Source organism: Aythya ferina (genome assembly GCF_964211825.1).
Source record: "Aythya ferina genome assembly, chromosome: 1".
NCBI lineage: Eukaryota > Metazoa > Chordata > Aves > Anseriformes > Anatidae > Aythya > Aythya ferina.
This window is the reverse complement of record NC_140296.1, coordinates 68,543,720-68,556,357: the sequence shown is the minus strand read 5'-3', so window position 1 is coordinate 68,556,357 and position 12,638 is coordinate 68,543,720. Positions and strand designations below refer to the sequence as shown.

At 46.6% G+C, this 12,638-nt stretch overlaps 1 protein-coding gene across 14 annotated transcripts in view; it reads right to left on the bottom strand.

The window, feature by feature from the left end:
- The window catches only part of INPP4A (inositol polyphosphate-4-phosphatase type I A), a 110,257-nt gene extending 98,193 nt beyond the window's left edge, over nt 1-12,064 (bottom strand). For 5 of the 14 annotated variants that reach the window (XM_084519539.1, XM_084519543.1, XM_084519530.1 and 2 more), the window contains exon 1: nt 11,989-12,064. The gene's annotated coding sequence lies outside the window, so the exon portion shown is untranslated. The remainder of the gene's footprint in view (nt 1-11,988) is intronic. The other 9 variants (XM_084519532.1, XM_084519541.1, XM_084519542.1 and 6 more) reach the window with 3 other exon arrangements.
- Between the last annotated feature and the right edge of the window lie 574 nt (nt 12,065-12,638).

The window sequence follows — 12,638 nt, the reverse complement described above, 5'->3', positions numbered from 1 at the left end:
TGGATGTGAAAGTTCACAGTGTGTGTCCCCCAGAGATGTGTACACAAACAGCTACATCTGAACAAAATCCCAGTTGTCTCATTTATTTGCCCTCTCTGTGGCCATCACCAAAGAACAGTACGTGCACGCGCCCAGAGCTTTTCTGAAGCAAATCTGCCATTATTAGGTCCAGTTCAAAGAGGAGAGCAGCCAACGGGTCAAAAGAAAAAAAATATTTTGAATGGCTTCCTCGTTATTTTTGGAGGCCTCCACACAGTGGAAGAAACAGCTACTGATTGTTTTTCTACTTCACTGAAATTAAAAGCCACTTTCAAGGGTAGCAGCAATTTTGTCCAGGAAATAAATTACCCAGTCAGTGATTGCCTGGGACAAAACCAGAGGCAGGGAAGGAGAGGAAAGTCGCAGATCCTGATGCAGGTGGGGATTTGTATCAATAAACTGAGCAAAACATCCCGTGCTGTGAAGAACCACTGCGATGCTCGTGCTTACACTTTTCCTTGGGACGTTCACAAAGGACTGCAACTCCCAGCAGGGCACAGACGCGTGGAGCCTTGCATGTCACCCTGCTGCGAGCCGTGTCACATTTTTCCCTCCATCATGCAAGCAGCCAAAAATAGACGCGGGAATCCAAAAATACCAAATGCGCTTGGTGGGATTTGGTTCCTTCACTTAAAAAGGGAGGGAGGACGAAAGGAAGAAACTAACAGAAATGCAGAACATTTAATTATGTTTAGAATTATCGGGGGGGTGGGGAGGAAGGTTGATCTGAACAAATTTAGCATCTGAAGTCCAGAGCTTTACAGCATACCAAAATACGCACACAAAACCCACAGAACTGTCCCAAAGCCAGAGAACAGAATAAGTTTGCTTTACGTAGACACCATCATTACATTCAACAGACATTGACATCTATGAATTGGACATGAAAATATATTTATTCCCTTCTTCTATTTAATCACCTGTTACCTGGAAGAAAACGAGTAATTTGACCATCTTACAGATGAATTTGCCTGCAATTGGTCTGAACTGCTTCTCTTTTCCTTCATCAAGAAAACATCTCAAGCTCAGATACGTCGCTGAAATGTATATCTCATAATAAACAGAAACTGTTTTTAATATTTCATTTCTTCACTAACTTTCAAGTCAAAGAAAATCTGAAACCACAGGCACTGAACAACAAATATTAAAGAAATTTCTAAAAATATCTGAAAAAATTGTAACCTAAATCATGATCCAAAACCTGGAGCATACACTTGCCAAAGGACCTGGAAGGTGCATGGTATCACAGTTACAGACAGTGAAACTCTGGGATATAAATGTACAATTCTGTATCTAACAACAGGACTGCTAGTGAGCAGACAACTGAAACGTTGAACAAAATCCTAGAAAATGCACGTCTGCACGTATAAAAGTGATCACTATTCCATGTATCCTGACAAAATTCAAGGAGAAAAATAAGCAAGACACCTTTGCCACTTAAACTGGCACAAAATAAAACTTATTATATCCTTTCTCCTATAACTTAAGCACAAGTCCAGAAAAACATGCAGCGTTTTTCTGATGCAAATGTTTTCAAGTAGGATTAAATACACCACCACATTTCTCTTTCCTGTTTCTTATTTAAGTGGTGAGCAGAAATAGACTGCTTTAAAAGTAGAAGCATTCGATCCAAGTAGAAGACAAGTGCTTCATGTTCCTCAAACAGAGCTCTTAGGCTGGATAATGGAAAAAGTTTAATCACTTTGCTCAGTTAAGCTTGTACATTTAAGAAATATTTCTGGACAGGAGCTTAGAAAATGGTCTTTTTAGTGTTTGTATGAAACCAAGGTGATCCAAACAAAGAGGCCTTTTTTCTCGGTAGGTGTCTTTTTTTCATTAAAAACAGGCCTTCCAGTTCAAGACTCACAGCGTGAAGGAAAATATGCTGCTGTTGCTCAAACTTTATACACGATTTGTTTAAGTCTTAATTCCTCAGAGCTGTCAAAACACAACCTTTCAGAAACTTAAAGCTTAAAAAAAAAAGGGAGAGGGGACATTCATCAACACTGTAGGGCTCACAAGGGGAAACCTGGCCAGCATCAGAGCTGCAATGGACAGTTCTTGCCAGGCTGGAACCACCAACAGAAAGACCTCCCCGTGTCCCCCAGGACACTCAGGGGATGAAAATTTTGATTTTTGTTTAGTATCAAATGTTTCAAACACAGAGACAGGAGAGTCACCCTTTGTCTACAGCCCATAGCCCCCTTCTGTCCTACGCCAGCCCCTGCGTGTCTATGAGAAGTACCTCATAAAATCAGATCTCACTGCTAATGGCTCGCTGAAGCACCATTGCTAATCCGGGATTGCTGCCATCATTTTTCAGTCAAGACTGATTAAAGAGATTTGGCAATACCGAACGCATAATTCAGCGTCTCCGGCGCTGTTTAGAAAACTGTGATCACAGCTTCGCCTGTATTAAGGCTGGTGGCCATCTGCAACATCTCACGCTGAGGCATCCCAAGCACACGTATTCAGCCAGCCGTTTGAACTGGGGGTGAAGGAGAGGGGTGGGAAAAGCAGAAGGTGAGACCCAGCAGGGTGTGATTCAGCAAAGGCTCTGCTCTAGAGAGGCTAAAGCTCCGGCATTAAATGGGAACTTTGTGCAATGCTGTCCCAGGTGCTGCATACACATTTTGTAACGCCAAAATACCTTTATATTAACAAATTTTACAATCAACTTACTTGAAAAATAGACAGCTGGTTTTGATGTATCACACCTTAAAACAATAAATATATAACTGTGTTATCAAACTGCAGTGATGCTCCCCCTTCCCTTCCTTTTTCATTTCAGCTTTGCCTGAAATCGGCATTCCAACAAGAGGAGCAAACCCACACTGCTTCAAGCATTTCGCTGGCAGTGGAAGCTGGGTATAAAGTTAATTAACAGCTGCGGTGGCTTTACCCCGCTGGCCATATTAAAAGCTGTGGTCTCAGCAAAGCGGCAGCGCAGACAGCAGCAGATTTTCTGTGACTCTTTAGCAGAGAGCCTGTCTCCGCTTCCATCTGCGAGCCAACAGCGAGCGCAATGAATATGGAAATTCGGCTAAAGCCTGGGGGCTGAGCTGCTGCCAGCAGCAGCACACTTCAGGTTCAAGCAGATGGAAAAGAGAAACCCCAGCTCCAACAGGTAGGGACTGCTGCTGCCGTGCGGGGCTGGGCCTGCACTAGGAGGGCTTTTAGCACAGCTGTTACCAAACCCTTTTCGGAGGAAAAATAGGCCAGTCAGCCTGCCAGTGGGAACAAGTGGCAGCATCACAGCTCCAAAAGCTTCCAATGTGTTGCAAAACCCTCTCGTCATCCACTGCCACCCAGTAAAAGCCCTGTTGTTCTCCAGAGAGGAAACCGCTCCCTTCCTACTCACCCTACAAACTCTGCTCATCGTGCATGTCACATCAAGGGCTTCCCCGCCGGCCGTCGCTGCCAGTGGCACTTCTCTTCTTGGGTCTCAACCCTTCCCTCACTTCCACCCCTGCTGGCACAAAAGACCGAATGGTGCAGGGGACTGAGCGTCCAGTACACGCAATGCCACACCATCAGTACCAAAATATCACCTTCAAATTTCCACGTGACAGAGGAAGAGTTCTCTGGGAAAGGCCTTTGAGTATCTAGAGCACAGTAAGCCAGAATATCAAGCCAGGACTGGATATGGCAGGGTTTATTTGTCTAAATCTGTATAAATTTATTTGTATAAATCCTGCAAGAGCAGGACAGGGGCCTGAAAGGCAACATGGAAGATAGCTTTAGCTGGGCTGTCGCAAGAAGAGACGGGCTATCATCCATGCTTGTATTCTGGTGCTTATAAGCACGTGCTATATCCACACATAGGTGCAGTCTCTCCCTCAAATCTTCACCAAATGTTATTTGAAAAAATTCAAACAAACGTCCCAAAACGCATAAAAAGCAACAACAAAATGAAACTACTCAACCATGAAAAGGAAGTATGTTGCTTTCCCTTTCTTTTCAGCCTCCAGATAGGAAGCCCTCAAGCATCTCCCCACAACCTTACTCACAGCTCCCACTCTCAGCCCTGTGCAACATCATTCAGCAGCAAAACAAGTCTACGCCCAGATTCCTTCCAACCACACGTACCACAACAGGAAAGCACAAATACCTCCCGCACCATAGTATCAACTCGTTCTTGTCTGCAAACAACCACCTCAGGCAAATACAGAACTCTATTACAAAGATTCCCCGCTAAAAAAGAAAACCACCAGTAATCTTTTTCTTTTTTTTTTTTGACTCCTTTCCCCCTTACACTTACCCACCTGCACAATGCCTTTCAAGGCTGTTAACCAACGCCTTCCTCGGCACACACCCACTCACCTTGTAACAGGGCATGGCAGCTGGGCACAAGTTAACGGGGCCGCGGGTGACAGGACAGGGACGGGGCTGGCTGCCACTGCACAGACTGGAAAGGCTCACCTTTGGGAAGTCAGGAAGCAGTTCTTCAGAGACCAGCAGCTGTTCTTGAGACAGAAACTGACCAAGGAGTAGCTCACCCATGGGACGTCAGCCCACTCTTTTGGTTCAGTAGGAAACAAAAACCACTTTTCATCCAATACGCTGCGGTACCCAGAGCTACCTGACAGCGAGGCTACAAGCCAGCGTTGCAGGAACCCGTCAAAGCTCCAGCCACAAGAGTTCGGCCTTAAAAAATGCCCTACCAAAGTGCCTGGTCAGAAATAAAAAGCTTTTCCTTTGGCTGGAGACAGAACAAATTGCTGTGCATCTTGGAGCTGTCAGAAATGGGCAAGATGAGTTCATGCCTGGGGATTACCAGTGACAGGTCGACTAGCGATGTCCTCGGTGGCAATGGCTTGCTGAAGATACGGTCCCATAAACAACCAGAGGTTTATTTTTAAGTCATCTTTCTGCCTCTCTGGAAATTAACTAAATTTGCATACTTCGCTTCACCCACAGGCTAACCAAAAGGAAGTTTTTATATTAGTAATCATCTCTAAAAATCAGAGCATACCAACCAGAATATTTTAGGATAGCCCTGAGAAGTGAAATGCTATTTCTATACACATTAACTGCAATTAATAGTTCCCTTTGATTTAGGTATTGACTGCAGAAGTCAATGTGGTAATCTCATGTTTCGTTTTGGGGATTTGTTTTTTCCCTGTCGTGCTTTAGCAGGCGGATTCTGAAAGTACAACAAATTAAACCACTTAAAATTGTTACGCTGCCCCTGCAACAGACCTTACCACTCACGCAGTGCACTGAAGGTGGGCCCGCCAAGCGTCACTTCAAAATTTGGAATATTTACTGCACAGAAGGCTGCTTCTCCTTTCATTTTCCTTCTGAGAAATATAAAATAGAAGTTTTGATACTCCTGCACACTTTCACTTTCTGACTGCTAATTCTGTTATTTTGGTGCTACCAAAGTTCCCTCAGAGCTCGCAGTTCCACTTCCTTGTTGTTTTTTTCCCCCCTTTTTACGACATTTGATTTCTTGCAGTCCTGTAAGTTACACTGTCACGGTCTTTGATAACTCTAGAGGTTCTTTCACTGTCTCCTTCCCATCAACTACACTACAGATAAATGACATTTTCCCTGTCTTCCCCACAAATTATTTTCAAGGTGTTTTAAAGTCTGTTTCCTTAGAACTTATACGTATGGGCTTACCTGTTCCTAACCCTGTCTGGCGTTCAGAGACAGCCCGTGCCTCTCACCTCGTGCTCTGACAGCACTCTTTCTGTTCAGGCACATCTCTTTCCACATGCATGGCTTCATCGCTTCCAGAGGTCTCAGTTCGAGTCCCTTCCTAATCTGGCTACAGACTAAGCGTAACTGCAGCATTCCAGAAAAGGGAGTCATCAAAAAAAACAGAACAAAAGAAATCACATTTCCTTCTACTTACAGAGAATAGCGCTTCTGTTTTCTCTCATTTCTCAAGCTCTTGACACTTTTCAGATGAACTCAAAGCTCTCCTTCCAGAGTCATGTACCGCACCCCCTCCCAGAGACATGCCTTCATGGGCTCCCCAGTCTAGCTGGGGAACAATAAATCCAAAAAGGACTGAAATATAGATGGATTTGTACTACTGCTTGCCTCCTCCAACCCTTAGACAGCACAGTTTAAACCAGGGCAAGTGTTTGTCAGCTCTAATTTACAAACCCCAGTACTAGGCCCCAGCTGTAAATCACCAGGGCCCTGGTAGGCCTCTGTCATGACAGGAGGGCCACCATGGGAGCAGCCCAAAATTAAACGCTTTCCATGAAGCTTCCAGCTCAAAACCTTCCAGTTCAGAGACTGCCCAGCTCCTTTTATTACTCTGCTGCAGAAATACCCCAAACCGGCCTGCTTTGCTGATGTTTCACTCTCTAAAAGCTCCAGGTAAACGCCATACACACAGATACTGCTGTTGGCATCCTGCACACAATTTTGCGCCACGGATCCCTGAAATAACAACCACCATGCACAAATAATACAAGTTGAGACATATTCAGAACTCCAAATAAAGGTAGGTTTGGCCACTCCTCACAAGCATTGTGAAAGGCCTCGCAGAAACTGGAAACACACAGGCTTTGTAGAGCCTCCAGCAGTTATTCTGTCAGCAATCACCAGTCCTTCAGACTGTTTTGCCTGAGTCTCACAGTACTTGGCCTTTTCCTGAAAGCCCCAGCTCCCTGAAGTATGTGTTAGACATTGGAAAGACAAGAGCCAAGACCTCTTGGCTTAGTGGTTTCAGCACAGAGCTTGTAAACACACCCTGCATGTCAACTCATAAAGCTGGCAGGACACGTTAGCTCCTCAACACCATTCCCGGGCACATAAAGCTTAAAACATGAGGTGAAAATGGAAGATCAATGCATAAGATGCCCACAGCTTGCTGCTGTACTGAATATGGTTGAAGAGGAGCCACCAAGATTGGGAGCCATCAAGAAATGGGATGGGGGGAGAGGTGCACTTACAGCAAAGTAAGTTTCTACCCTCAGACTGAAAGCATCTCGGGAGCATCCTGGCAGGAGGAATGCTCTATCACCATTTCTCTCTCCAGCTGAGACCTGTTAGGCATGGTATGGAGAAGAAGATTGTTACCTAATGCTTGCTCATCTAATGATAACTGCTGGGCTGAACTATCCTGCTCATATATATGCACCAGAGGATGAGACTGTGCTGCCCTGCCTTCTCCACACATCAGCAGATACCCCAGGAGCAAACACTCTGGGGATTTTAATGCTCCAAAGCCAGCCAGGAGATGTTCAAAGCTAGACCTGGGAATGCTACAGCAAGATGGCAATGCAACATTACCCTGTTGCCCCAAGGGTAACAACTAGCATGTCACTTTCTGACTTGTAGCACCTAAACTCTGAGGTAAGGGGAAGCAGGGGGAAAACGTGCTTATGTCCCTTCAGAGCAATAGGAGGGAAACAGAATAGAGAGGCAACAAAAGAGAAGCATGGAAATAAATAACTCCTATTCCTACGCTAGGTTTTTAGCCCCTGGAGACATCTATGTGAGACATTTACCTAACAAAACACTAAAAGATTTCACTGCTCCTCCTGGAAGGGAAAATCTCACTATAAATAACACTGATCCACAACCATGCCTCGCAGTTCGCTCCCCACTAATCACCTCCCCACACACCCGCTTTCCACTAGGGCTGGAGGGCGTGTTTAGGGCAGCTCCCCAAGGCTCCCCGTGCCTCTCTGCCAGCCTAATTGCTGAGCTGCTCCTGCACAGCAGGGCAGAAGCCTGCATCCACTCCGCCACCGTCGCTTCGCCCAGGGCAGTGCTGTCCCGCGGAGAGCTAACAGCATTATGCTCCCACAGAAAAGCAGCACAGTCCAAGTACAAAAAGCCCAAAAAGCCAACCCTGAGCTTTTGATAACTTCTAATGGCTTCATTTACATCCCACCAGCCCGTTTTTAGCAGCACGCTTACTTAACCTAACAAATTTTAATACAATTGCTCATTTCACACCCAGCCCTGCAGGGTGCTGAAGTTCCCTGTTTCCGAAAACACCTGAGCATGTATCTCTCTGCCTACAGCTCTACCTACGCTACGCAACAACTGCTGAACATTTTGTGTAGGCACGTTCATTCAATATATTCATTAGATATTTAATCTGAAATGTTCCCAAAGTTCAACAGAGTGCACACATCCGAAGTCTCATTGCGGATTCAGAGCTTTTGTGTAGATTTCTTGACGGACTGCATTTTGCTGTACGATCTTTTTATAGAGTATATAATCTACTGGTCATAACAGCTCGCAGCCAGAAAGCCTCTTGGGAACACAGGGCTGTAATCTGCCGTTAATATATAAAGTACAGAACGTTTCAGACACCACGACGCAGAAATTGCCAACAAAGATAGAAAGCTACGTGAGAACCTGATGTGGCGTTAACGTGGCTTGTTCCTTATCTATCTCTTAGCCCAAACCTAAGCCTCATGCTGGAAGCCTGTCTCTCAAATACTGCTACCACAGCCGCTAGCACTTCTGTCAGAAAGAGAGTTCTTATCAATGCTTCTTGGAAAGTGATAATTTTACTCAAATACAGATTGGGTCAAACTAACAGGAAAAAATAACTGTTCTCAGATAATCTGTTCTTGCCAAGAGAAACAGACTGGGGAAAGGATTCAGTCAGAGCACACGTAGCTTTCTCAAGTATTTCTTCAAGTTTTCTCAAGCAACACGGCAACGCCCATACATTTTGAGTGAGGGAGAGGGAAAGAACAAGCTCCCAGCAAATCCAGTATCTTCTGTTCCTCCCCTATTGGTCATAATTTCTACCTTAGCGGCTTCTCCTACTCATTGCAAGGCGAAATTTCAGGCATCTAATTCTTTCTGAGCATTTGGTGCTGTTGCCAAACACGGGTGACACCTGTACACCTGCGCTTCCTATAATTAGTCATATTAACATGAACTGGTGGAAAGAATAATTCCTCTTATAATGCTTACAGAGGTGATTTAACTTTTTTTTTTCAGCCAGATGGAACAGGCAGGATGAGGGCCAGGCCCTTGCCCAAGCTCAGGACGCGCTTGGCCCCCCTCTTTGTGCCGGTCATGAGGGGCAGTGCTACCAGCAGGCATTGCCCAGTCCTTCTGGCACTACGGGCTCGTGGCTCCTTCTCCAGCTCTTTGCAGAGAGGACAGCTAGCTGGTAAAGCACTCCACAGGCAAACATTACGAATCGCAGATCAGAACCATGCTGCGTGTATTTTTCTGTCGCAGTCTCTCCTCTTTCCCACAGGGACCATCTACGCTCACACCCTTGCTGCTTTCTCCTTCACTTTTCCCTGGCTTTCTCAATGTATTCTGCTGATTTCATACCGGGTCTTAACAATAGCTCATTGCTGTATGAGCTTCCAGTGGGCACAGGCACACATTCACAAACCTCAGCTGCACAGAAATCCTTTGTCATGTCAGCAGCACAGAAAATCTCCTTCACCTAAGATCAAGATCCCGAAGATTAGAGGGAAAATCACGTTACTCTCTCATATTTCATCAATATGGCGCTAGCTAAGTTGGGACATACCCTGGCACTTCCATTTCTGTACTTTATCGCATATTTGAAAAAAAATACCATAAATTCAACAAATTCACACTTGGTAGAAGTACAAACAACCAGAGACAGCCTTCTTCCTGAGCAAATGCACTTTACTGCAGCTTTCAGATATTGTTTTCAAGAAGTGCAAACGTATTTCTGCAGAGCTGGCACCTCCCTTTCCTCTGCGAGAGAGAGAAGCGGCCAGCTCAGCAGCCTGGCAGAAGCAGAAGTGTGATATCTACCTGTGCTGGCTGATGCAACGCAATAAACCCCAGCTCCTGAAACAAGGAAAACACAGCAGCAATCACCAGGTAAGCGATCGGGGAGTTTCCTTTCTGTTATCTCTTGCGTGCCTCCCTTACCGCGTGCCATGCGAACCACAAAAGCCAGCTATGACTCCACCACTCCCTTGCACAGCCGAGACACGCACCCTCCTCTCGGGCACTTCTTGAACTTGCCAATGCCTCTTTTATTTTCCTTACTTCACTCGACCCACGCTTACTGCTCAGCCTGCTTTGCCCTTTGCTGTGTTGCTTGGTTTTGCCTCCCGGGACAGCCTGCTGCCGATCCGCGGAGACAATTTCCTTGCAGTACTCAGACCACTGCAAGGCAAAGTTCACTGAAGTGAAGGAAAGAGAGCAGTCAGTGCCTGCAAAATGGGAAAGGGAAAGTTCTTGTATCTTAAGGTCAGAGGAAACAACTTTGCTGATAGTAAAGAGCTTATCATACTAGGTCAAACAGCAACGTGTCAGGCAAACACGTGAGGCCATGCCTAGCTGCTGTGGATGAGGTAGATACGCCCCAAAGCTTTCTTCTTCCAAGGTCATTTTCCAACATCCTTTCTGCAAAGGATGTCTGCTGGAGATTTAGGTAGATAATCCAACAATAGAGAGGAAATTCGGCCTGTCAGAAAAGAAACAGGAACAGGAGTGACAGGCAGAAACAAAGAGCACGTAAAACAGGGCTCTGAGCTACACTGCCTACAGTACTCGACCTGCCACCTCCCCGCAGGTAGAGGCTTCAAGCTTCATCTCCAAGCAACACCCTGGCGAGAAATGGGGAAGCATTTTCAGGAAAATAATCTACAAAGAAGGTCCAGGAGGTATTCTCATATTCTAAATTTGCATCCTATATACTAGTAGTTAGATATTTAATATTTGCTGTAACAAAGCACGCTCCAGAAGCCTGAATTCACCTTGACAAGAAGACAAGAGCTGCAGGGGATCCTTGGTCTTGCTCTTTTCCTTCCCACTTCTAGTACAACAATAAGATTAAGGAGACCAGAACATGTAGGAAATAAGAGCAGCCACTTCTCCTAGCGCTCATTTTGCTCCACAGGGAGAAGTTCTTCCCGTGAATACAGCACCTGCATTACCAGACTGGTCTTGAAGAGGTTTAAGAGATGGCAGATGATGTTCAACCTTCAATATATCTGAGATCTTAACACCAAAAATTCTACCACCCCAGCAGGTACCTACTCTAGCAACAGCTGAAGGAACATTTAAAACAAGCCTGGGAAGAGAGCTGATGCCTTCTGACTCAGCTGACAGCAAGTGGGACAGAACTAAAGGAGTTTTTGCAGAGGCTTGATCACTGTCTTTGGCAATTAATCTTAGCAGGAGCCACCCTCCAAAGATCACGCGACTCCTTGTCACATTTTGGCAAGGTTCTTTGTTTCTCCATGGACCCTTACGACCCGCCATCTGCTATAGATTAAGTTAAATCAGAGCTTAAAAATAGATTAAACCACTGGCAACACCGTCATGTATTGAGAGAAACGCATACGACCTAGAGGTGGATACTTGCAAACAGCGCTGAAATTGTGACTTGGTAACACCTGGGTACTGCCAACGGGCAGAGGTGAATTGAAGAGGCCACATCCACCGCAAAGTTTGGAAAGTGCCAGACTTCTAAATGTATAAATACTGAATTTCAAGCTCTTGCTACAATGGTCTGTGCCCATCCCCTGCCCACGTTTGCTTCCACCTAGCATCTGCATTGAGAGTCTGAGAGGCTTGAAGGAGAATGACAAGAACGTGACAAGTTCCTAGAAGCCAGGCAGCTCACCGAGCTGAGCCTTCAGATGCAGGAAAAAACCCTGCTAAGTTTTTTAAAACACGACCTCCTGAAGCGAGCCCCAGCACACGGCGGTTCCTCAAGGGGGAAACTGATAATCCGGTTTCCACGACAACAGGGTTGTGCAAGCTTATCTCCCTCGCTTCACCATCTGAGGGCATAAAACCAGCCGAGAAGCCTCTGCTTCAGCTGCTCGAGGAGCACAACCTCCCCTGCGGGCTGTCAGCACGGCCAAGCCCGGTACCACAGCCCCGTGCAGCAAGCGCTGCGTTACCCCGACCCCGCGCTGCCTCCAGCGGGGGCTGCGGGGGCACTAAACCCGGCGAAATGGCGCCCGCCCCCACAGGATGGCCGCCCCCCGGCCGCCCCTCGCTCACCTCCGCAGCGCCGCCGGCCCGCGCCCAGGCTCCGCCGCCAGCCCGCGGCTGCTGACGGCACCGGGAGCGGCCCCGCCCCGCCCCGCCCCCGGGACCGGCCCCCTGCGGGCCCCGCACGGCCCGCCCCGAGCCGCAGCCGCACGGCCGCCTGGTCAACCCCGCGCAGGGCCGCCTGGTCAACCCCAGCGCTGAGGGGAAAGGCACCGCGGGGGTTTAGGGAGGCGCTCAGCTGCCTGGATGTACCCCAAACCTGCCGTGTGGGATCTGCAAAGGAGATTTTTTTTTTTATAAAAGCGAATCTCAGGTTATAGGCTATCCGTCCAGGCGAAGATTACAAAGCCACGCCTTGAGTACTGGGAAAACAGCAGACAGAAGGACTGTGACTGAAAATGGAATCGGGGTCATAATGGAGAAGGAACTGAATACAAGATCCCAACTTCACACTGGGACAAAACACAACACACACCTAAGAAGCACAATCAATAGTTTACAAAGAAAGAAGAGAGGACTTTACATATACAGAGATCACTCAAAACCCCTGTAACAGGGTTTTATCTCCTTACAACACCACCACAGTTTTGTGATGGGACTAAGAGAGGCATACCACAAGGTTTTAGGAACTCAATGTATGCATTTCCTCAAAAAATATT